Genomic DNA, 27,177 nt, shown 5'->3' on the forward strand with positions numbered 1-27,177 from the left:
GCTTAGAATAATATTGCAGAGGATTCAAGCTTAGTCAGCTGAACCAGACTTCCATTAAAGAGAAGGCCTGAACAAGACAAGAAAGTAGAAGAAAGAAGACAAGGAAGTTGAAAAAAGGTGATATTCAGGAAAGACATAATGGATGTGATCTAGTCAGGTTCTGGCTGTCTGAGCGGGTGACACCTCTGGGCTTCTGAAGGCGCAGAGTTGTCACCATGGGTCCCAAAATCCTAAAGGTCAGAGTGTGGCAGTCACCACAGTAAAACTTGCTCCTTTCACTCCATCTGCTCTCCTGTCATTGATACATTGATAGGCTCAGCCACCCATGCTTTCATTATTAGATCCAGCATGCAGCACATAAAATTTCAATAATTAATTCCCAATTTCTCATTTGTCTTCTTTATCAAACACAGCCTTTGGAGGATAGCAATTTGAATCTTGGATTCTGCTAATCTCATCTTTTTCTCTTTAACCCTGTCTTTACTTGTATAAACTATTTTAGATAATGGCTTGACTTTGCTTTTGGTTTTTTTGGAGACTTGGAATAGAAATTTCTCATCATTATACTCTCACCTTCTTTAAAAGATCTGGAGACTTAAGTCCTTCTTGCAGGTAACAAAAAGAACCATAATAGGAGTTGCTAAAGAAGTACTGATATGTTTCCCCTTACTAAACCATCAGTGCCATCTTGCCCTCATTCCTGTATGGTGAGCATCCACTTTACCTTCTTCGGTGAACTTCCTTCTGGAATCAGTAAATACCATTTTTCATTGGTTCAACTTTAAAAAGATTTAGAGGATAGGAATGTAATAAACCCTCATCAACATGGTTTTAGGGAAATAGCTCTTGTCAAATAAACCTGAATTACTTTCTAAAATTATATTACAACTTTGATTAAGTGTGTCGTGTCTCCACAGTTATCTTTGACTTTTATGGATCTGTTGAATTAATATGACATTACAGTGATCTAAAAATGGGTGCTTTATAACATAAATGCAATAAGGTAGAAAGTTAACTCTATTTGTAGAAAACATAATTGCCAATAAAGTACCTTCAGTGACTGTGAGAAAGTTTCAATAATCAGGACTTCAACTGTTTTCACAAGTGATCAAGGAGTAAATTGTAATTCTAGGGACAAGGACTGAAAAAGTGGTAAACAGTAATAGAGAACAGAGCAGACAAAGCCCTCTGATTGCATACTAATCTGAGTCTATTCAAAGAAATTGGGGTGGCCAAAGGATAATTCTTCCTCTTTAGAAAGAAGAAAGGAAGTCTAGACTTCCCAAATAGGGGAAAGGATGGCAAAAAAGTCTGAGGGTACAGTAGACCAAAACTATAGCAACAAAACCCAGTTTACATTAGCTAGGGTTTTAGATGAAAAAGATTAGTAAACTGATTAAGTGCTATAGGTATTGGTGAGTGAAGACTGAAATATGGTCTGTGGTTTAGGGCCTATTTTTAAAAAGAATGTTGAAAACTGGAGAAGATAAAGCAACGAAAGTTTTGGAGAGCTGTAGTTACAGAGATAACAAGCCCAGCCACTTTTAGCTTACCAAAATGAAGAGCAAAGACTGGTAGGTAAGCACTTTCAAAGGGAGAAGCTACTGAATAGTAATGCAGTTTTTAATTCCAGCAGTGAAAAATCTATCAAGAACCAGTGGTGAAAGAAAGAAAAGGAAGGAAGGGAAAGAGAGGGGGAAGAGGAGAGAAAAAAGGAGGGACAGACAGACTGAGGCAGACAGGGAGATAGATTAACTGCAGAACTATGTTTGAAAAAGCAGGTGATTAACCATTGAAACAAACTACCAAATGAAAAGGTTTACTCTTCATCAGTTGGGGTTTCCAGATTAAATCTACATCGTTTCTCAAACTCAGCTTTTAGTAGAAAACAAACTATATGTTCATAAAGAAACTATTATCACTTCAATATAGGGTATCCTTAATTGTCTGCGACACATGGAAAGCCACATCAAATGATCTAAGAACTTCTCCTGTGCCTTGAAGTATTTGTAAATAGTTGTTGGTAGTTTTGAGATTAATGGTTAATTTAGATTGCTCAAAACCTTGTATTAGGCACTATTTCCTCCTAGTTAAAATGTTTCCAGATGTAAGTTGAAAAAAAAAGGAACTGAGTATGTGTTTCACGCTTCTTTTATTTATAGTCACTTCTTGCATGGCATAAATGGTCTGCTGTTTTCTTTGAGTGGGCATGCTGAGGAAGCCTGTTGCCTTCATGATCTAGAGCAGGAGTTTGAAATGTGGCACAGGAAAACTTTCTTCTGCTGGCCACAAAACATCTGTGTTTGACCAAATTGTATGCTTCTGAGAATCACCATTTGCACATTGTTAACGTGGCAGACAGGAAAAGTCATTTCCAATAGAAAAGGCAAATTTAATCCTGCTAATGATCCCTTTGTTTTCTTAGTTTCACCTCATGGACTGCTAAGCACAACCTCACCAGGCACGTTCAGAGCTTGGACAGTATGCTCCAGAGCAGGCTTTTCTGTCATTGCCCTTCCAGGACACGGTGTTGGGTGTCCATGGCAACGTTTTGGCAGAAGGGGATGCTGCAGGGGCAGCCTTTGTGAGAAGAGGCCAGGGCCTGCCCTCTGCCAGACACAGCCAGTTCCAGCCAGCTCAAACAGAGCCACCGCAGGGCACAGCTGAGGCCCTCGGCCAGCCTGCTGGCCCCTCTGTGATAGCGCATTTAAGAAAGGGGAGGAAATGCCAGACAGGCAGAGGAGGAGGAGAGAACAAAAAGCGTGAGAAATAGCTGAAGGGACACCAAATGTCTTTATCTTGGCCCATGAGCTTAGTCGCTTCTGTTATTCCTGTTTTCCCCGTGTCCTGTCCTGCTGAGGACAGGGGCCAAGCAGCTGGGTGGAAGTTTGTCTGCTAGCTAGGGCCAACACACCACACACATTTTGACCATTATAGTATCAAGTGTCAGAAGGGAGCCTGAGGAGCAAATCTGCCTGTTTGGAGGGAACCAGGGCAAGGTCAGGTTGCACCCTTTTCCTCCTTGTTCTTTCCCAAGAGGTGCAGCAGAATGTGCAGTATATGGTCTCTTTTTCAGCACGCAACTGAAGGGACATGAGCTAGATCAGCTAAACTAAATTCTCAGACCAGCACTGGCACACCGCTGGCTGGGGCCAAGAAATACTCCTCTACATAACTCTTGGCCATAATTCAGGCATTAGCATACCACTCCCAAGAGGCAAACTGAGTGAGTTGACCCAGTTTTGGCAAATAAGAGAATTTACTGGTATGGACACAGCTTGTTTCATATCAGTTGATCTCAGTGTCAAAGACCAACCCTGGTCACACTGAGTTTGCTATCAATGACACACCTATGTTGTCCTCAGGAATTAGCCCAGGTGAATAAACATCTATTTGCATTTATTGGGTTAATAAAGTTAGTTACACCCTCAACTGGCATTAGCCAATATATTTAGCTGAAGGCAATGGAGCAAAATTGATTTATACCAGTTTATTTTGGGCTCCTGTGGAAATACTGTACCCCTTTCTGAGCTCCAGCCCCAAGAATCAGTGCCAGTGGTGAAGCACTAATTGTTAGGTTTAAAATTCAGAAGTTTAATAAAAGGAAAACCCTGATGTTTTATGTTTGAATAAGTATCATAACTTCAACCTGTTTCCTAATTTCATTTTGTCTTGAACAAATTATTGCAGTGCTCACCTGGAAGCCCTGGGAATCTGGCTTTCAGTGCTGTGCTTCAGAAGTTTTCAGTACTCTCTAAAAGCTCTTTCAGAAGATTTTGACCCTGACATAAGGTGGCATTGAAATGACAATCATTAAACCTCGGTCAGATAAGGCAGAGATGTTCCTTGGAACTAACTGTCTCTTAAATTTTAATGTTCTTGGGCAAAAAATATTTTCCATTTTTCTAAGCATTGCATACTGTTCCTGTTGATCTCAATGAGTCATTTAACTTTGGACTTAAAATCTGTTTATTTTCAGAGTCAAAATTTGACTTATAATTATGCTGTGTGAGAATTAATGCATGTATTTGTGGTATGTAATTTTAAATGTTGCAATGCCTTGAGACCTTGAGAAAGATCACGTGTACTTGCTTAAAAAGGCACTTCTGGCGTGGGTACAACTTAAGCAAACAGTGTAGGCAAATAAGTAATTGTAAGTAATCAAAAGAGAGTTCTCCACTACTAAGAGCTAATATATATTATTGTTCCTATCACCATTCCTGGAGCCAGAAGTTACAAAACTAGATTTCCTAATTTGACTTATTCATGAATAAATAAAAAGAACCCAAGCCTTTTTTAAGATTTCTTTTCTGTTTTTTTTTTATTTTGAAATTAATACAGTCAAGTTTGTTCCCATCTTCCATATTTCTTCTCCCAACTGAGCAGCTTATTCTACTATCAGTGGAATGCAACAGATTGTGAAGGAGTCAAGGAGACGTTTGAAAATAGATTTGTTCAGCCATACACTGCAAACAGCACATCTGTTATTGACAGAGCGAAAATAGAGCCTGCAAGAAGATAGCACTAAATATAATTCAGACTCAGGAACAGTATACTTGCCTAGATTTTACTTTCTTATTTTGCTTAGGTAAAATTGTCTCCACTTCAATACAACTGCCACAAGCAGACACAGAGGGCCCGTTTTAAAGGTCCCTAAGCAATGAAAGACACCATTCAAAATCATATATTACAAGCTCATTTCACATCATGCTTGTGACACCTTCACATATGTGAAAAATCTTTGTTAAAAGAACGTAGATATTGCAATGAGAACAGCTCAAACTGTTGGGTCATTGAGGTTATCAAGTCTCAGTAGACATGCCTCATTTTTTCACCTGGAAATGTTACATTAGAAGAAATTGAACATTTTAGCACTTCTTTGATCTCTAGAGAGTTCAGCTTTCTGTGCAGCCTGTGTGTAAATTATTTTGATGCAATCTGGGAATTGATGGACTCTTTCCATATGTATCCAAGAAATCTCTTGAAAGAGCTACAGAAATCTTGGGAAATATCAGAATTGAAGCTATCCATAACAGCGTTAATTTGACTCCTGGGATGTAGTCCTAATTCATATCACCTTACTTGAACTATCTAAAAGATTCTCTCCAGCCTTATCTATTTTTCTGTGGCCCTTCTACAACTGGTGGGGAAGACAGGCATGTCCAGATGGGGTGACAGAGATCCACAGTGGGTTGATAAGGAATGAGATTGGACTAGACACCAGTTTCTGTACGGCTCAAGTTAGGTGAAAAGATTTGCAGCTTTTGTATACAGCTATTTTTTGCACTCTTGACATTCACATTCCACATATTATACATCTGCATTTTTTTCATAGACCCTCCTGCTTTCAGAATGCACAGCCATCGCTGAACAGGCACCATCTCAATGGATTTCCCTAATCCATTTGGAAAACACATTTCTTGCCCAGGCCTTTCTGGCTGCACATCACTCAAACCCACACTGAGTTGGGTTGCTCATGTTCTCATTACTGGGACCATTGGCATTTTTGAGGGGAGAAGCCAATAACTTGTGTGTCAGGTGTTCAGTAACCTGCTAATGGAAGGCAGAGCTGTGGTCTCCAACCTACAGCAGCCATCGCGGTTTGTTACCAGCTGATGGCAGGACGCTGCTTCCCACCCCCAATTTCCAAGTGTCCAGTCAAAAGCAGCACTACAGCAAACACTGCTGAGAAGACTGAATACAGGCTAGCAGTTGGGAATGTTTCACCCTCCCACAAAAACACGTCTGACTGGGTGAGTGTTGACACAGCTGCCTGCAGCACTTTAAGTCCTCTATCTGAGGATCAGATAGAGGACTTAAATTGCCTCTTTGGCTCTTTTTAGGAGCATCACATTTGTCCACAATTCTCAGGCCAGCACTGGCCTAGCAGAGATCTCCAGACCTGCTAAGACTTGGAGAAGGCTTTTTTTATTATTAAAAAATTAGATTTCTTTACAATGTAAATTAATTGAAACCGCAACCAGCCTTCAAAGAGAAAGCAGAGTAATTACATTGCTACAAGGTAGTAGTTGAATTACTGGTGTAAAGAAGTACTCGTACATGTAACACTCCCAAAGGTAATGTTATTATCAGGCTATATGTGATACAGATGCTATTGCTTCCCAGGCTTACTGCGTTCTCCTTTAATATAAATAGTCTTCCTGTGTTCCTGTTTTCACTGACCTATTTACATAAGGATTTTCAGTCACTTCAGAAATTCATCACCTGCAAGGCTAAATATAAGTCGCATGGTGAAGGGATGGAGAAAGAGGCTTTCTAGAGCACAGCTGCCCCTGATCTCGTGCTCCAGAACACTTCTCCCCTCCTCACAGCTAAATTTTATTTAAAACTGGCAGTTAAACTGATACTGTGAGGTCTTTCTTAGCCTTAAGTATCATTTGCTTTAGTGTACAAACTGAAAGTTTCACAGTTATGTTCCTATCACCATTCTGGTGTAGCACATCCAGTCTTGGATGCACTACTGTGAGGTAAATATCACCTACTTCCTTCTGTAATGTATTCACAGTAGCTGGTAACTCTTTCTTCTACTACTTGCCATATATATATATATATATATATATATATATATATAATTTTTTTTTAGAATTATAGTTATGTGAAAATACCCTTGGTAAAAACAAAATTACATAGACCAGGAAATATTAGAGAAAAAAGGGATAGGATATCAGGTTTTCTCCATCTGGTAAGATTTTGTCCATCGCAATGCAATTGCCTGAGTTTCTCCATACTGTTATATTTTATTTTCTGAATGGTAAAATTCACAAAATATATGAGAATAGATCTATCATATCTGCGCAGATAAAACAAAATGCAGAGTAAGATACTCTCAGTGGAGATTTTAAACTTTTTCTACTATGCTTTTTAATGTCCTCCATAATTTGACTTTCTGGATCAATAAAAATCATTCTGCTCTCTATTCTGTTTCTTGGGACAGGTGGGGGGGGGGAGTGGAATCTCATGTAAGTGATTATCATGAGCTCAAACAGACAAAAAGTAAAGATAACTCAGGCAGGGTCCTTGTGGGGATGGTTTCATCATATGAACAACCTGAATCAAAGGTTCATCACTGATGAAACGTGGAAAGCTTTTTTTTCCCTCCAGTTGTCATGTTCCATCCCTTCTGCTTTGTTCCTTCCCCCTCTTCTCTGTCTCCATCCCTTGCTTCAGCTCTGAGGATCATCTGAGCACCAGATTTTCATGGCTTGTTTCCATGTCACTGTATCAACTGGGAGAGAAGCTATTATCACAAGAATAATATTATTCCACATTTGGCAATACTGTATCGCTTACTTTATCTGTTGCACAGCACTCAATGCTGGCATGTTAGGTAGGCAAATCAATCTGTCATCTTAAAATGGTTACTACTTTATTTCCTTTTCTTTACATTTAAATGTCACGTTGCTCTGAGTGCTTTCAGTGCATATTTCAGTGCTTGCTTCAGTGCAGGGCTCACTGCAACAGCAGGATCATGACCACTTCACCAGGGCAACTAAATCAGGAACATGGCTTCCTTTGCTAAAAATATAATCAACAGGGGGAAAACCAAAGAGTGATTCAACCCACGTACTATCGTCTGACTTGTCCTGCAAATATGGCTCTTCCCCTTTTGACACAGCAGAAGCCCACACCAGCTGTACTCCTATGAGATGTCTACATCAAGCTATGAAGTTCACCAGGATGAATCTAAGCATGTACCTGCAATGAGAGGAAATTGGAGGCTGAAACCACAGCACCTGGTGGCTGGCAACATGATTTTGTCATGGCTGTGCCTGGGTTATCAATCTTATCCCTGAAGTACTCTTGTTTCAGTTTCTCAACAACTTTTTGAAACAGATTGGTGCGAGGGAATATGTTTTAAATGCCTGGATCAGCAGAGCCTGGGCTTTTATTAATAATAGAAGAGTATTAGGAAGCAATTGTCATAAACTCAGCATGCTGCCTTTCAGGTGTTTCTACAGAGCACTGATTTCAGACCAGCTCACACTGCTCACCTATACACCATCGAGATCCTTATATTTTGCCAAGGATTTTCTTCAGAGAGGAAAAGAGTAACAGGCACCTTGTAACTTTGTTTAGATTCATCTGCCAAGTTAGGGATGGTAGAGCAGCTGCAGAGATATGAATCACTATGTCCAGAGGGTATGTGTCAAGGTGATGTGCAAGCCTCAGCTAGCTCTTCAGGCACAGCAGATGAACCCTGAGTCACATACGGGTCAAATGTGGTGTCCCCAAACGACCTGTGACATTGCATGGGTGGTTCATCTCGCAGACAAGGTTGTGCTTTTAAATGCAAATGCAAACCTTTTCCTGAAGCAAAAAGGCAACTGCCAACAAGTTATTTTTTCCTCCATTTTTCATGCTGTAAACAACGATTTGTGTTTGTTTGTTTTTAAAGACCATTGTGAGGACAAGTAGAACTGGAACTGGAAGATCTAGTATCCCCTATGCTGGCTAGAGTGACCAGAAATCATCCAGGCATGCTAGTACAGAATCAGGTCCTCGTTAATGAGGTGAACTGCAATAAAGCATGTGCATTTTTGTGAAAACCTCCAGGACCAGAAGAGGCCAGAAAGCAGCACTGAGTGTTGCTGCTGAATGCTTCCAGGGCAGGAAGAGCCATGTGGAAGAGACACTGGCCAGAGTGAGAGCTGCCTACCAATCCGCATCTAATTAAGCCTAATGGCAGTCAACAAGCTGTCTCTAATTACACCTACCTAAAAGGCTTGTACAGTCAAAAGAGGCCACATGCCCTTTTGTTGTCTTGGCAATAGGTTATAAGGTGTTTTTTTCTTCTTTGTTGTAAGGGACCTCTGTGGCTGTGTTTCTAAAAGCCTGGAGGGAGAGGGCCAAGAGCATGGAGAAGGAGGAGGGCTCGGCACTGAGGACAGATATTTCACAGAAGTTGTGTGTTGCTTGGACCAGAAGCTGCTGGACTCCACACCCAGCAGAAATTATATCTTTACCTTTCAAGCTGAAGAGAAAGTTCCACGCTGACAGGCTCTGTGCTACCCAAGTGCTGTCTAAGAAACATCTGTCCTTTCTTTGATCAATGAAAGCACCTTTGCTGGTAGGTTTGGGCAGCTGGGCTGAGCTCCAATGATGCCTCCTTCTCAACTTCCATATAAATTTTTCTGAGCAGTCAAAGCAAGGCCAGCGCCACAACAGTTTTACCACAAAGGTATGCTGGTCCTGAACAGCCACTTCTAACACTGCATAGGTGGTGTAGTATCAGCTCAGTAATTAGCAACTACACCCTCAGCAACTGCAGTTGTTTGATAAAACAGCCCTGAGTTATTAGGATTCTGAACTCTTGCGTCCTGGAGGACATCAGCCCAAACTTAATCAAGGAAATAAACTGATAGCTATTAAGAGTGTTTGATAAGCTTGCTGTTCATATCAAAGGCATGCAGAGAAGACCATGAGCAGGAAACTATTTCCCTAACTGAGTGCTAAAGGCACACGCCTGGGAAGTAAAATGGTTGAGGTTCAGTCCCTACTCCAGTGGCTTTCAAAGAGCTCAGAGCAAAACCAGAGCAGTTAAAACAAGAGATGCTTTGTCCAGATCAGCCTGTATCTCGAACACTAGTTCAGTTCCCTTCTCAAAGGTAGACAGAAAGGATCTGAACTCAGATTTCACTCCTTTCATGGCTTACACCACCATGCCATGCTGTCATGACAACTGAGATGTATATATAAGGGACATTGCTACCACTTCTCCCACTTTGTGACTCAACCCCTTTGATTTTATCAGACCTGTTCAGAAACAAATCAAAACAAGGTTATAATCTATCCTCATGTTTTATTTTGACAAAAGCCTGTCCATGCAGGATAAGCCTTTGCATGCAGTCTGTCTGCTCCTTTCACCTCAGGGAGTTTAGGAGTTGAAAAACAGAGATGAAGGCAGTGAGGATGGTCCAAGGCAGCAAACAGTTTCTGTATAAGAGAATACCTAAGAGATGAGGAGTCTTCAGGATGGGAAAAGACAAATGAGGAAGACTGCAAACAATGAATGGTGCCTTGAAGAGGTGATGAGGTAATGATTACTCACTGTGTCACACCACACAAAAAGCTACATGGCACCCACTGAAATTATCAGGTGTCAAATTAGGAGGAGAGAGCAGGTATTTCTTTGCACAGTGCATAATTATATTGTCACAGGCTGCTGTGCAGGCCAAAAGTGTAGATAAAGTCAAAAAGTCATTAGAGATATTCAGTAAGGGCTGGTCCACAGGTAAAAATTAATTAAAAACATTAAATAGTAGTCTTAATTCAACCTCTGACTCAGGAAAGCAGGGGAGGATAGATCACTGTTCACATACTCTCTTGCGCTTTCTCTGAGCGTTACTGATGAAGTGCCGTAGTCACTGTGACAAACAGGCTACTGGGCTAACTTCTCTGTACAGTGAAGGTGAAGATGTGAAGCTCCTAGTCTGATGTTAATTTTCTTTTATTTTTGGCTGAGTACATCAGGTTTTTACACAACCCGTAGCACAGACATGGGATACACAGAGACACACAGGACAGAGCAACCATCCCAACTTTCTAATACCACTGCTAGGTAAACTCACTAATTCCAATGTTTTCAATACATGTGCCCTAGAACTATACCTGTACATGCAAAAGCATTACATGAAGAACATTAATTTCTATCTCTAAAGCTACCACAATACAAGTATTTATAGCTGAAAAATGAGTACTCCAAGACAATCACCGTATCAAACAGAACAATAATACTCCACACTTTCTCCTGGTAGGTTATATTTAACTTTCTACCACTGCACTACTTTTTCTGTGCCGTTTCCTATATTGTCCCCAATATGTCGTTGTTTGAGAGTTCAGACTTACAGAAAGGTAAACCAGATGTTTCTGACGCATTAAGGAGCAAATTAAAAAGCTTGTTTATTCATGGATAAACACTGCCATTCCTTTCCATAACATCCTCATCTATCTTGGGATGAAATTTGGTCCACTGCCTAGCACTACACAATATCTTACAGCCCAGCCTGGGCTTCTGCCAGAAAGTCAGTGTTTAAAAATCACCTAAGGGAACATCTCAAACTTGTTTGGCATTTTGACTAATGGAGAAATCATAAGCTGGGGCAGGTAATGTGGGAATCTTGACTAATTCTTGTAGTAATTCTTTTTCCTCTTCATGAAGGACCATCCATTAGGTAGTGCTCAAAATGGCTCATTTTACTCTCCTGGACATTATACCCTCTCAGGCTGTCTACTATTGAACCTGTCGCTGAATGTCCATGCCCAAACATAGCAACACCTGCTCCTCCAAACCTCAGTGATGCTGAGGCAACACTGAAATTTTTACAGAAGGCAGACCCAGTACAGTGACCTATATCAAAAGAAATCCTTTCCTGTTATAAGAAAGCTTGACATCTAGTAGCACAAGTTAGGAAGAAATAATGTAGGTTTCAGTTAACTTTTGAGTTTCTTGTACAGCTCTCCCTAACTTAATGAACTGTGGGAGATTTTGTGCTCTGTCTATACTAAGCCCATGCTGCCTACTGTGGAAAATGCACCGAATTTTGCTTCCAAAAGAAAGGTTTCTCAAAGGGGCTTGCCTTTTTTTTTCCTGAGGAATCAGACATTTGGACCTCTAAAAATCTAGCATATTCAACATATCTCAGACATCTTAAACAGATGTAAAAAGTCACTTCAGGAGAATTAAGCCAGCTGGAGTTTTAAAGAATACCATTTCTGATAGATAAAAAAATCATAGGATACAGGGGATGTACATCACATGCTTGTGATACTTCTGTTCAGCTATGCTGAGCAAAGAGCAACAAAGGAATGAAAAAAGTTACATGTATCAGTTTAATTAGATTGACTAATTGTTTCAGTTTGAAATAAGCATTAAGCATGGGACAGCATATTCAATTTCCTTCAAAAATTACTGAGAAAAACAGATATCATCACCATCTGCTGGAAAAGAAGCTGGGAGAGTCATGGGAAAGCTTGTTTGATGCTCTTGTGAACAATAAGTCTCATCAGGTGCCTGAGGAAAGTGGCAAAGCTTAGCTTAGCTTTTCTACAGGTTCTTTCATTTCATCTTTGTTTTCACTAAACTGTTCACATGATGTCTCTCAGTGGCCTAATATAAAAATGGTCTGAACTACGGGAGAATAAAAGGACGAGCAGGAAGCACATGATCTCTGAAGGGGAAGTGTGGCAGGAAGCAGCACACACCTGGCTGACCTGGTTGCTTTCCCCAGGAGCAGGGTTTGGGGGCATTCCTGGTGGACTTCCTCATCCAAAGGAGTGAGAGGGTAACTTGCTGCTGAGACAGCCTTCAAACTGCAGCACAAAGTAAGATCTTGTGAGCATATTTGCCCCAGGGGGTAGCAGCTTCCTACCTCCCAGGCCCAAGAGGGTGATCTGTCTCTGGGTGACCTTTCATCTGGCAGAAAGTTATTTCCCTGGCTGTCCACAAAACACATCTGATTATGTGGGGAATGTGACAGCACCTCCGCATTGGATTAATTCAGAGAACGATAATGAATTTATTCACTTACTAGTCCTGACCAATTCAGGATTTAAAATCAGAAAATAAGGTCAGCTGCAACACAGTGTTACATTTCACATCTGGAATGTGTGCTGCATCTGTGCTCCAGTCTCAAGGCAATTATTTTGATCCCAAACCCGGTTGCTGTAAATAAATCTAATTAATTAGAATGTTTTCCCTTTGCCTTTACAGAAAAAACTCTGTATTTCAGCAGAACCATAACCACCAGAAGTAGGTCCTTGCTGCTATTCTTCTCAGTTGTCCTAATTTATAAGAAATGTTCTTCAGTTAAACCTCCATCTATTTCCCTCCCACACAAACTCAGTTTTATCTCAGATTTCTGACACTAAATCACTTCTATCAGAAAGGCTGCATCAGTTCCCTGAAGCCTTACTTTAATGCTAAGAAAATTAAAACTTGTACATTCTGGAACATTTCTACACTGTTACTTTCCTTCAATTTCTCCTTTTTGACCTTGGTCACAAAAGCAAACTGGTGCTGTTTTCTCTCCTATTGCATTCATTCGAACTGCTTTAGGGTTCATCTTCGTTTTGCTGTTTCTCTAATGAGTAGCACACAGCTTGCAAAAATATTACAAACACTAAAATAAACTGAGCACACTTCCGAAACTCCCTGGCTAGAATTCCCCTCCAGACGAGACACAAAAACGCTTCAAGTAGATTAATATTACCAATAGACATAAACCAGTAGGCTAAATAGTTTCTTGCATTCCTAGGAAATTCTTCTACCTATCCTGGCAAAGTGAAAAATAGACACTACTAAGACTGTACTGCCTGAGCCAAAAAAAAACCCCAAACTCAAATTGTTTAAAAATTTGTCATGTAAAATGTCACACACAACTAAATTTGTTTACGTTAAAAAATGTTTTACGTTATTGTGAGTCATCACCTTTTGTTTTGTATTAAAAGCCACAATTTGGTAGTGGAGACTTCCAGTCAATTGTATGGTGTGTTTCTCTCTTAGCCGCCCAGTTACTTCCAACTATTGCTGCCGGTGATTCCCTGGGCGCAATGGGCAGCACAGGCAGAGAGGGCGCAGGCTCGGATGCAAGAGGGGGTTCTTCAAAACCAGAAACGGGGCTCGGGGATGCAGAAGCCCCTTCCCGCCGCCGCCCCGCCCCAACGGCCGCGGGCGCCTCCGCCGAGGGGCTGAGGGAGGCGGCGGGAACGCGGGCCAGCCGCGCCAACGCTTCGCAGCGCTCCCTGCCCGAAAATCTCCGGGCGCTCACCTGCCTGCGGTTGTCAAACTCCGAAATACTTGTTTAAAAAATACATAAACAGAGACCCCTGGGGCGAGTTTCAAGGGGCGGCCACGGGCCCCGGCCCCGCGGCCCCGCCCGGCATCCCGGCGCGCCCAGAGCGGCGGCTCCGGCTGGCGGCGGGCGCCACCTAGCGGCGGGCAGGTGCCGCCGGCAGCCGCCGGGACAGCGCCTGGTGTCGGGCGCCGCCGTGCCGGCGGGGCGGGCCCCGGGGCGCCGGGCCCCGGCGCTCTCCCCGGCCTGGGGGCTCAGGAGGAGAACGGAAAACAACATTTCCTGGGCAGAGCGGCCTGGCTGGGACTATCTGACCCCAAATCAGACGATTGGGTAGCAACAATAAAACATTTATTTTTAACGCACTTTAAAGGCCAGCGTTTCCAGTTCCACGCCGCCTCTAGCTGGAGCTGCTTGGGAAAGGCTGCTTTGAGCTTTCCCGATCCCCGTTTCTCCAGCACTTCCAGAGGAAGCGCTTAAAACACATCTAGGGGTCTATCAGCGTGCGGCCCGCAGAAACCCCCTGGAGAGGCCGCTAGGAAACACTTAGGCGCCATTTAATGAGGCCCTGGCGTTGGTACATTTCCCTGGTGACACTTTCCACAGGCCGCTTTGGAAATGGTTGGCCAGCCTCCCCTCACGGCTCTGCAGCCTTCAGGGCCCAAGCACTGCTCAGGAAGTAGTGTCAGCTCTGGAATGAAAAAGATCTTGAAGACATTAATTCATGTGGTTTTGCACTGTATGAAAAAAAAAAATAAAATAACCAGGAGTTTTCTGCTGCAACTACTCATGTATACTCATGATACACCCAGCATCATCCATGCTGCTAGTAGCCTCTAGCCTGACCACAGCCATTGAGTTGAGACCGCAAGGCCACATTATCTGTTTATCTGTGTGACAGGTTAATTCTACAATCCATTATTTTCATGGGCAATAAATTTCACAAAGAAGCTCATTTCTTGGTAACAGCCTGAAATATTTCTACTTGCTTTTGCCTTCACCTATATGATAGGGCTGTTGTGCATCAAGGGCTGATAAAACCCCTGTCCTCACACAGAGCTGTACCACGGCTTATAAACATTTCTTGCCAAATTTTTCAAACACATTTGCAACCTCATCGTAGTGCCTCTTTTCAGAAAGCAAGACTTCCCTATAAGCTATTTTACCACTCTGTTAAGAGCTATACTCTGAATAACAGACCTGAGTAGTTGTGAACATTTTACTGAAATGGCGTCTATAGCACTGTAGGGCTGGGAAGCAGTTAGGATGTATAAACCTAGCCTGGCAAAGGAGTGAAAAAATGAAGATGGCGTTAATGCTTTGGCAATCCTACCTGATATAGCAACCCATGTGTTAAGAGTATTTTGTCCATATGATTTTCAAGGTGAAAACATGTGTCTGGTGAAACCATTTTTTCTTCAGTTTATTCAGGTAGAACATACATCATCTAGAAGTTGATTATGATCTTATAGTTACTCTGTGTAGAGCCGTTTAATTCAGAGTTTAAATTTCAGTAGACTTATTGAACATTTATTTAAATATCATGAGAGAAAGAATTTTCCTAGGTTAAAATTCAGATTGATGTGCTGAAGACACGAGCTGTCAAGACCTTAATTTTGAAGTCCATATCTTTTCTTTATTTATTAACCCATTGCTTCCCAAGTCATTCTTTAAAACAGACTGACTTGGACTCTTTGTTGCTGGGCAAGTATAAGAAAGGTCAGCAAACTTTGAGTGAATGATGAGGTACTATAGATCTCCAGCCAGGTCTCCTTCATGTTCCTGAATGCAATCTAATGTGGCCAGATACAACTTGATGTCCTTTCTTGAGCATTTTTCAAGTGAAAAAAATGCCTATGGTAATGAGTTAAAGCATTTGCTCAAGCTAAAAGGAAAAAAAAAAGCAAGGTTCATATAGGGTGGTTCAAAGTGATAATTAGGTAACAGAAATAGTAGCGTTGACATAATAGCAGTACTTCTAAACCAAATATAATTACTCTGTCTCTTGCAGTATTAACTGAAAATCTCAAAGAGCTGTGCAAACAGCAATCCAGAATGTGAATAATAAGAGAAAAGAGCATTTCTTAACAGAAACGTGCAAAGTGGAGAATGATTTCTCTAATTACTTTGTCCACCTCTCTAGTAGTACAGACTGATGCCTTTGTATTTTGTATACTTGATTTCCAATTCTATACCATGCACAGGGCTATTCCACTTCAAAACTGAACACTTAAAGGGATTAGTGTTTGTTGATTGCTTTCATGAGATAATATAGCCTTGTTCTCCTCTATGCTATTTATCCATAATCTTTTATTTTCAAGGAGAAAATTCTGATTAGCCTTATACTTTGAATAGCAGAATTATTTCCTAGAGTGTGACAATTGTGTAATCATTCAACTAAACCAGTAAACAAGCCAGGACAAATTTATCCCTCGCATAACAATTCTGATTCAATTGAAATAACAACAGTCATAAATTCAATCCACAACAGCAGAGCAAAATGCCCTTGGGGGTTCAATGAGTGAAACTTCTCAGGCCGGAAATACCTGTTCTGGTTTCTTAACCAGATTAATGCATCAGCCTTGCAGAATTTGCTGTGTGTTAAAATACAGCAACATGGCCAGAGACCAATGAAACCAGTTCCCAAACAGGCTGAAATTGCTTTAGTGAATGCAAAGCAGAATTAACATTGTAGCTAATACAGGCATCTGGGCTTGGAAATAAACTATGAAAAGTAGATTTCTAGTAACTCTTTTTTTTTTTTTTTCAGAGATGAACTGAACCTTTAAGGCTTTTTAATTAAAATAGAAAAGATGCATGTGGCCTTTCAGAGAAATATGGGGAGACTTGTAGAGCACTGAAGTCTGAAGAAGCAATGATGATACAATTTCTGTTACTCAGTGGTTTATGCAACAACAAGCTCACAGCCAGAATGGCTTTAATTTAATGCATGGTTAGAAGACCAAGAACGCACAACATGCCCCAGAGCATTCCTGCACCACAGTTGAGATGAAGACTGTGTGGCTGTACCTGGAATACTGCCCAGCATTAACTGCTACCTTCTTTGAAGAACTCTGAAATATGTGAAAGGACTTCCAAAAGGACATAGAAGAATGATTTGAAGCCTAATAACAGAACCTCATACTACTTAGTTTGTTGAAGAAAAAGCTCAGAGTTTGAAGCATCAAAGTGATGTGACTGAAATATCAGTTTAGGAAAAGATTTCTAATAGTCAAAGCTGAAGGAAAAGAAAGATTCTTTAGCTGGAAGCTAAGCCAAATAAAACCATAACAGAAGTAAGGACCACATTTTTCACAGTGAGCATAATTAACTCCTGGAATGATCTACTCAGGGAGCAGGTGTTTTCTCCATCATTCTAAGTCAGTCTGGGGCAGGTATGAGCTTTGCACATTAATGTTTGGAAAGAGACATACCGAGACCTGCTGAAAAACATTAATTCAGCTTGTCCAAACATTGAAACTGCCAGGTTGCCCAGATGCAACAAGAAAAGCTTATGATTCAGTAGTAACTGAAGTAGTAACTGCTGCTGTCTACCAACACTCACACCAGCAGGCTGTGTAGAAGCTATTACCAATATTCCCATGGTTGATACACCATCAGGGAGCTGAGAGGAGGAAGAAGACAACAAGTCCCTTAGATATAAAGGCCCCAGTGCTCTGGCACAGGACCAAGCAGAGGCCTGGGTGTTCTAACAACCAGCCTCAGGAGCTCCTTTTTACTCCCTCCCTCTATCCCTCCCTCCCATCACAGGAGTTCAGCCTCCTGACCAGCACAACCCTGATGCCAGCCACATGACATGACCCTTCTTCAGGAACTGCACTTCGGTTGCCTGCGTGCCTTACCTGGCCCAGGAGTCACTCTCTGACCTGCCTTCTCAGTGTAAGCCTAAAGTAAAACCCCCTCCATGTTAGTCAGACAAGGAGAGGATGTCCTGTGAACATCTGGTGGGACAAAGAGGTGATGTGTGGGGACTTGCGGAAGAAAGTTGCTTTGAGTATGTGGTACTGTTCTGACTGAGAGATATTGCTGTCAGGAGTTCTGTGATGAGGTGGAGAATATCTCTAACTGCTGTAGTGGACAGATGTGGTAACACTGCCTGCCTGCACCTGAATGACCATCACCTGGAGTGTTAGCACCAGTGTGCAAAGACAAGAACCTGGAGAGAAAAGACCGAGAGGGCAGAAGACCTGAAGGAACCTCCTGCCAGGTGTAGGAAACATGAAATGCTTCTTAAATATCTCTCCTGAGAAAGAAAGCATAGATGGTGCTTAAAACACTTCAGTGAGGCTGTGGGTAGTTCTTGGCATTACACAGGTTCACCCAGAGCTGAAAAAGTGTCAGTGTCAGAGCTGCAGGACTTGGCTGGAACTGCTCACAGCCCCAGGACGGTGCCCACCTGGCAAACCAGCACAGGTCCACAGCAGAGCAAGGCACAACTGTAAAACATGAGTCAGTTGTGTTGTTTAAAATTTTCTAGTTAAAACTTCAGTGCAAAACAGATATTTGACAAAAAACTTCAACAAAAACATTAACATTTGGTGACACCTATATATATGATGAAGTATGAGACCATATTAATAATATACTGTACTGCTTGTATAGTCTACATAAAATAATCTAATTTATTCATCGGGGGGGAGGAAGTGATGACTTAAATTCTTGATAACGAAAGGCTACAATGGAATTAGAATTAGCTTCTAGTATTAGAAGCTTCCAAGAAAGAACATTGCATTTGCAATCCTCCTGTGTAAAAGGAAGACTAGGGAAAATGTGGGCCCTCTCTGGAAGGAAATGGGAGACCTGGTTACCTGGGACATGGAGAAGGCTGAGGTATACAATAAATTTTTTGCCTCAGTCTTCACTGGCAAGGGCTCCTGCTACACCACCCAAGACGCAGAAGGCAAAGGCAGGGCTGACTGGGGGAATAAAAAACCACCCACTGTAGGAGAAGATCAGGTTTGAGACCATCTAACGAACCTGAAGGTGTATGGGACCTGATGAGATGCATCTGTGGGTCCTGAGGGAGCTGGCAGATGAAGTGGCTAAGCCACTAGTCATCATATTTGAGAAGTCATGGCAGTCTGGCAAAGCTCCCACTGACTAGAAAAGGGGAAACATAACTCTCATTTTTAAAAAGAGAAAAAGGGAAGGCTTAGGGAACTACAGGCCAGTCAGTCTCACCCCTGTGCCTGGCAAGATGGTGGAGAGGATCCTCCAGGAAATTATGCTATGGCACATGGGAGATAAGGAGGTGATTGGTGACAGCCAACATGGCTTCACTAAGGACAAATCATTCCTGACAAATTTGGTGGCCTACGACAGTGTTACAGTGCTGGTGAATAAGGGAAGAGCAACTGACATCATCTACCTGGACTTGTTCAAAGCATTTGACACTGTCCCGCACATCCTTGTCTCTAACTTAGAAAGACATGGATTTTATGGATGGGCCAGTCAGTGGATAAGGAACTGGCTGAATGGTCGCACTCAGAGAGTTACAGTCAATGGCTCAATGTCCAGATGGAGAGCAGTGACAAGTGGTGTTCCTCAGGGGCTGGTGTTGGGACCAGTGCTGTTTAACATCTTTGTTGTCTACATCAAGAGTGGGATTGACTGCACCCTCAGCAAGTTTGCTGATGACACCAAATGTGTGGTGTGGTCAAAACGCTGGAAGGAAGAGATGCCATCCAGAGGGACCTTGACAGATTGGAGGGGTGGGCCTGTGTGAACCTCATGAAGTTCAACAAGGGCAAGTACAAGGTTCTGCATATGGGTCAAGGCAATCCCAAGCACAAATACAGGGAGCCCTGTGGAGAAGGACTTGAGGGTATTAGTGAATGGAAAACTGACTATGAGCCAGCAACATATATTTGCAGCCCAGAAAGCCAACTGTATCCTGGGCTGCATCAGAAGTGTGGCCAGCAAATGGAGGGATGTGATTCTCCCCCTCTAGTCCACTCTTGTGAGACCCCACCTGGAGTGCTGTGTTCAGCTCTGGGGCTCCCAACACAACAAAGACATGGACCTGCTCAAGTGGGTCCAGAGGAGGCCACGCAGATGATCAGGGGCTGGAGCACCTCCCCTGTGAGGACAGGCTGGGACATTTGGGGTTGTTCAGCCTAGGAAGACAAGGCTCCAGGGAGACCTTATAGCAGCCTTTCAGTACTTAAAGGGGGCCTACAGGAAAGATGGGGAGGGACTCTTTATCAGGGAGTGTAGTGATAGGATGAGGGGTAATGGTTTTAAACTGACAGAGGGTAGATTTAGGTAAGGAAGAAATTCTTCACTGTGAGGGTAGTGATGCTCTGGAACCAGTTGCCCAGAGAAGCTGTGGCTGCCCCCTCCCTGGCAGTGTTCAAGGCCAGGCTGGATGGGGCTTTGAGCAACCTGGTCTAGTGGAAGGTGTCCCTGCCCATGGCAGGGGGGTTGGAACTGGATGATCTTTAAGGTTCCTTCCAACCCAAACCATTCTATGATTCTGTGATTCAATGACTGTTCACAACTCCTGCCCTGTAATTTCAATTTGTGATGGATGTAGTTTTTACATAGCTTATTTTTGAAACCTCAACTTTTAAGATTTTCTTGTCTTTTAAATATTGATAATAATGCACTGTAGCTAAAGTCCCTGTGCCTATGATAAAAAATGTTCTTCTATATTTTATACTGCCAGAAGTGTCTATTACTAAGAAACCTGAATCATATTTTCCATTTCATTTTTCTGAGGAAAAAAATGTCCTGAGCTCTTTCTCCTTATAATTATTATAATTATTATGTTAATTGTTTTCTTAGGAAACTATTCTTCCTTGGAAGACAGACTGGATTAATTCCCCTTTCAGCATTCACAGGATGCACATACCAGTGTTGCGAAATGGCAAAATAATTATGTCAGGCAGCAGTGGACTTCTCTAAAATCAATCTATTTATCTATTTATCCAACTTCAGCAAGGACTTTCATATATTATATTCAGAGTTCTTAGTCAAGCTTGCTCATTGCTATCAAATCATTAGGCTGGAGGCTCTCACCGTGCAGAATGGACTGCCTGGCATGGATACATGGGAGCCAGAGTAAACGGGGTGATCTTCAGATGGGTCCAGTGTCTCAAAGACAAAACATCTTAGCACAGAGAGAAAAGCCTAGAGGAAGTGCCATGGGCTGGTTTAATCAGAATTCAACCCCCAGCCCCCATGTGAAGTCTATATCCACCTACAAAGTAATGCAGCTTAACTACTTGGAAGTGTTCAAGGTAAAGTTGGATGGGGCTTTGAGCAAGCTTATTTAGTGGAAGGTGTCCCTGCCCATGGCAGGGGGGTTGGAACTAGATGATCTTCAAAGGTCCCTTCCAACCCAAACCATTCTATAATTCTATGATACCATGGCTTATTATGGGAAAGGGTCAATTTCTATAGATGCTGTTCTTTTATAATTCTGTCTGTGTGTGTGTGTGTGTCTGGGTGTGGGGTTTTTTACACACAATGAAATGTTATCTCTTTGTGAAGATTCTCACTGTGATTTTAATTTTTCACAGAATCACAGAATCAGCTAGGTTGGAAAAGACCTTGAAGATCATCCAGTCCAACCATTAACATAGCACTGACAGTTCCCAACTACACCATATCCCTCAGCGCTATGTTGACCTGACTCTTAAACACCTCCAGGGATGGGGACTCCACCACCTCCCTGGGAAGCCCATTCCAACGCCTAACAACAGGGTCTGTAAAGAAATGCTTCCTGACATCTAGTATAAACCTTCCCTGGTGCAACTTGTGGCCATTCCCTCTTGTCCTATCGCTTACTACTTGGTTAAAGAGACTCATCCCCAGCTCTCTGCACCCTCCTTTCAGGTAGCTGTAGAGGGCAATGAGGTCTCCCCTCAGCCTCCTCTTCTCCAGACTAAACACCCCCAGTTCCCTCAGCCGCTCCCCGTACGACCTGTGCTCCAGACCCTGCACCAGCTTCGTTGCCCTTCTCTGGACACGCTCGAGTCATTCAATGTCCTTTTTGTAGTGAGGGGCCCAAAACTGAACACAGGAATCGAGGGGCGGCCTCACCAGTGCCGAGTCCAGGGGCAAGATCCCTTCCCTGTCCCTGCTGGCCACGCTATTGCTGATACAAGCCAGGATGCCATTGGCCTTCTTGGCCACCTGGGCACACTGCTGGCTCCTGTTCAGCCGGCTGTCAATCAACACCCCCAGGTCCCTCTCTGACTGGCAGCTCTCCAGCCACTCCTCCCCAGGTCTGTAGCGCTGCTGGGTGTTGTTGTGGCCCAAGGGCAGTCCCCGGCATTTGGCCTTATGGAAACTCCCCCAGTTGGCCTCAGCCCATGGCTCCAGCCTGTCCAGGTCTCTCTGCAGAGCCTCCCTACCCTCGAGCACATCAACACTCCCACCCAACTGGGTGTCATCTGCAAACTGACTGAGGGCGCACTCGATCCCCTGGTCTAGATCATCAATAAAGATGTTAAACAGGAGTGGCCCCAAAACCGAGCCCTGGGGGACACCACTCGTGACCGGCTGCCAACTGGGTTTAACTCCATTTTCCTTGGCATAAGCCTCCAAACTGGACTCAGTAAGATAAGTTAAAATAGATATTTATGTTATATTTAATATGCTAAACTTAAAATGAAAGGCCTAAACATTGCCAACAGAAGCAGCTAAAGATGCTTGAACCGGCTCTGCAAATTCCAGTCTGACCGAGGTCAGTGGCCGTGGCCTTGCTCTGTGCCTGAGTTAATCTAGCTGCTGACTGCATGCTTTGAGTTCTGCCTTGTGCACACCATGCTCTGAACAAGCTGCCTCTCTGTGCCTGTGTCCTCCACAGCCTCCCTACCCCACAGGACCATCTGCGATTAGAGCAGCCAGACATCTGTGGGTGGTCACCTGGAGTCACCGGCCAGGAGGGATATCAGGGGAGGAGGTCCCAGACGGACCTCTGGAGGGGTTTTGTGCACTTGGGAGGCTGGGCGGATGCTCATTGCTATCACATAACTCAGATGTGCCAGATGTGTGCCTCCCAGTGTGAACAAGTAGGGTTTCACACCTCAGTACAAAGGGAAGGTCTATTAAACACCTGTTTTCATGTCTTACAAGATGTCTGATAAGCTTACTTAGACAATTTAAAGAAATGGGTTTCCAAGTTCTCACCTGATCTGTCTGAGACAGGAACCAATAGCTAAAATGTTAAGGCCTGCATAAATCACTTCTGTTTAACACAAACATTTGATATGTTGGCAATTTAAGCTTTAAAATCTGCAAGTTATTTCAGCCAGGTCATTGTGGAAATAATTACAAGGAAATTTCTTTGGAGGGCAGCTACCTTTTCTAATAAGGGAACATTTGCCTGGGTTTTCTTTTTCTGAATGTACAAAATTTCCCAGACTGGGTAAATTGAGCCAAGAAGAGACAATCCAAGGACAGGCTAAGTCAATTAGGAACACCAGCATAAAAACATGCTACTGAAATTAACTCAGAGAAATATCTTCTTACTGGAGAATATCAGTATTTTACAAAGTGCTCTTAAATCCAGTGTGCTTTTAGGATAACTTTTTTGTTTCTTGGGAAAAAACCCCATTACATTCTGCTGAAGAGCACTTAAGTAAGTAAATAAATAAAAATTATTAGATAATTAAATCATCCTATCTTTGCAGTGCTACATTATCCTGATATTATCACATTAAGTCTGTTTCTTCTCCTAACTAATCAGATGGAGGGATTAAAACCTGCATACGCCAGTGAAACACAAAACAGCCAGAGGGAGAAAAGCCAATTTGATAGGACAGATGGACTGGGAGACAGTGACATGCAGTGCCTTACCATGGCTGGGAAAAAAAGTGGCAACTTTGTCATGAAAATGGATTGGCAGAAATATATCAGCAGCAGCCCTTTGACAGCTCACAGGATCTGCTCTTCTTGCCTCCAGCTTTCCAGGACACTGGTTTTCCAATAGGTTTTATATGCAGGCACATGCAGGTGACACAGATGATAAACTTCGTGATGAACTGTCACAACTTGGAGTAGTTATGATATATTCTGTCTACAAGAGTGCTCCCAAACATGGCCATATGTGTTAGCGACTGCTGCACCAACTTAATGAATGCCTTCCCCAATTCCTAACAATTTAAAGCGTTGCTGTGGTAGGCACCTATTTAAATGCACTTGCTAAAACCTCTATTGCCTCTTTTCAGCTCTCCCATCAGAGTAATGCCCAGTGGTACCTTTTCTCTTCTGCATAGTTTGTGGTGCTCAGTGCAGTTCTGTGCCCCTGGAAAACCAACAGCAGCTGTGCAATGGCATATGTATTCAAAGAAGCTGCTACAGGCAGTTTCTGAATCACAGAGGATCAATATTAATTACATTTCATCACTTTGACACTGTACTGGGGGGGAAAAAAGCTAAAAATAGCTCTATTTCCCCTGTTTATGTTCTTTCTCCTTCTCAGTCTTTTCATTCCATTTCTCTTCTTTAAACTCTAGTGGTATATATGGGACTAGCTGAGAGGCGTCCCAAACCATGTTAAAAAGAAAAATTTTCTTTATGTGGCTTTCGGAAGTCTTTGATCCTCGACTAAGCTGAGCAGGGTTCTGACCTGCCCGCATCCCTGGATCAGGGCAGCAACACCCAGGAACCGCCTCATTACCAGCTATATATCTGAACTGTTGGGTTTTTCCATCATGCTATTCAGTCCCTTTGCCCTCTGACAACCTTCTTTTTCATGCATCCTCTTTCTTACATTACTTTGCAGGAGTGCTTTTTTCCCTTTGTCTTTTCAGTATTTTTTTTTCCTTTGTCTTCAGTTTGACCTTCTTTCTCTCATTCAAGATGATTTTTATTATGCACACATGGTCATTCACTGCAAATTGCAGAAATCTAATGTTCAGCACTGGAAGTCCTTCACCAATTTCTCTGAGATTTCTCATGCATTCTGTCTGAAGAACCGCTTTTAGAATTATAAAGAAGTGCTTTGGATGTTAACATTTTATTTTTCTCATTTCTTCTGAACTTGTCTTCATACATAGTACATCCATCCTGTGCATCTACAACCTAATCTTTAAAAATAACTTCTTTTTGAGCTCCCTGACTTTTTAATGAGGAGGGCTGTATTTTAAGATAGAACTTTCTACCTTCCAGTTTCCAAATCATCATTTCACACAGTGATCACTACCTCCCTGCACATGTCAGAGAGACAGTCTAGCATTTTCATTAGTTCAGTCTAGCATGACATGAGAAGTCATTTTCTCTAAAACTGCTAGTCATATTCTGTTTTTCTGGTCTTCATTCTCTCCTCGCTTATTTGTTCATTATTCCTTTGGGTTGCTATTTAATCCTTATTTGCACTGTGTCCAGCTACTGGCTCCTTTTCTCCCAGCCACTTCATTTCTGCTGGAGGAAGTTATTTCTGCTGTAGCTCGCCATGAAAGTAGCCCTCTTCCTACATTAAGAGAAGCAGTCTCTTTTAATGGCTTAATTAAACTGGAACATTTCTGCCAACAGCATTTAAGGTTTCTGCAAGGGGGCATCTTGCATCACATGCAAGGGATAACTTGCTAAAAAAGCTTAATTTAAAAAAAGAAAAAACAAAACTTCAGATCTGACTCTCCTCCCTACTTCAGCAACATGTATTTCAGTTGAATTATTCTCAGTTTGCATGAGGAAGAGATAGGAGGATATGATCCTTGATGTGCCAGTAGAGCCTGTAGATCACCTGCACACACACTGACTCACTTGTTGAGTACTGCAGTAGTAAGTAGTTTGAATTTCCAAAGAACTGAGAAAACTGTACATCCCAGTTTCCCTCCCTCCTCTTTCCTATTAGTACTCGCTAACAAATGCATCCGATCATGAGTGCAGGAGCAGCTGCCCAGTCCTTCCACTAACATGGTGGCCATACTCAACCATAAGAAAAACTTCAGCAATCAAGAGACACTGTGTCAGAAATATTTCTTTGCTTTTACAGAGCAGTTATTTTGCCCAGGGTGAATTTTGGCCCTTTACTGGTTTGCATTTACTTTGTTTTAAGGAAAAAAAATGTATTTTGATAAAAGGCAACATCCTGGACAGTGTGTTATGACTTGTCAAAAGCAAAACAGTTTGCAATCATGTTGGGACTGTGTAGCAGCAGGGATTTTTGTAGTTAACAAACTGATTACACTAAATTCAATGAAAGCTGAGAAAAACTATTAAACATTGGACATTGCCTACAATGTGAGGAAGCAAAGGAAGTTGTGGTCTACAGCTCTAGAACCAATTAACAGACTGTCATTCCCCTCTCACCATGAACTGGCATAACTGAGAGGCTGCCACTGCCATCACTATTTGCCTGCCACATACATGGGAGAACAGTAGGTTTGATTCTCTGTCTCACAGCAAAATTGGTTTCTAGAATACTACTTCATGTGCATATGGTTCTTCACATATCAATATCTGCATGAATGCCATCACAACTTGAGATCCATTAAAGTCTAAAGCATGTACAAGATTAAGAAGTACAGCACTTGAAAAGAATAAAGATATCTTCTGAATTAGGGCCAGAGGCCATAAATACATTATGTATAACAACCTATCAAGGTGTAAATTGAATGAGTAGGTCTTTGGATATCACCCCTTACAATTTTATGACAGTATCAGGCAAGCTGACACTTGAGATAAATAAATGCAAGGCCTTTAAAACTGTGCAGAACTGTTTTTTTTTTTTTCCAAATTATTCTAATTCTTGTTTTTCATAATGAATTTTAACTACATAGTTGTTTACTCAATCTTACTGTTTTTACTGCATAAAAACATGGTGTATTTTGAATTCATGTACAGAACAGCAGACATCTATAAGGGATGTGTATGCAAATCACAGTGTTTGATACGAATAGTTTAAGGAACAAAGCTAGAACAACACTAATTTTAAGGTTGCATCTTTAATCTTACATGTTTCTTAAACCTGAGTTCATTCTTCTTCACTCTGCTAAAAATAGCTGATGACATGGCAAGTCTCCATATTTTGTGATTTGTGTTTCAGAATATTCTCCAGATAGCAACCTTGGCCTGGCCGTGAGCCAGACCAACCTCTTTGTTTCTTTTCTTTCATTCAGCCTTTTAAAAATGCTTTGCTTTTAAGATTTTAGCCTAGAGCTGTAAAAAGGCAACTTGATACAATACAGATCTCAGGATAAGATGTGATTCATAGGAGATATACCAAATTTTAAAAGCACTGTTCAGTCTGAAGCTTTAACAGCTTCAATTAAAAACTGTGTTCGAGCCCAAATAAATGGATCATCCTCAAAGATGATTGAGCTCTAAAGCTGAAGAAGCAATTTTTTTAAGAGCACATGCCAAGCTGTACTTTCTTTCTCAATTTAAAGGT

This window comes from Athene noctua, chromosome 3, assembly GCF_965140245.1.
Source record: "Athene noctua chromosome 3, bAthNoc1.hap1.1, whole genome shotgun sequence".
NCBI lineage: Eukaryota > Metazoa > Chordata > Aves > Strigiformes > Strigidae > Athene > Athene noctua.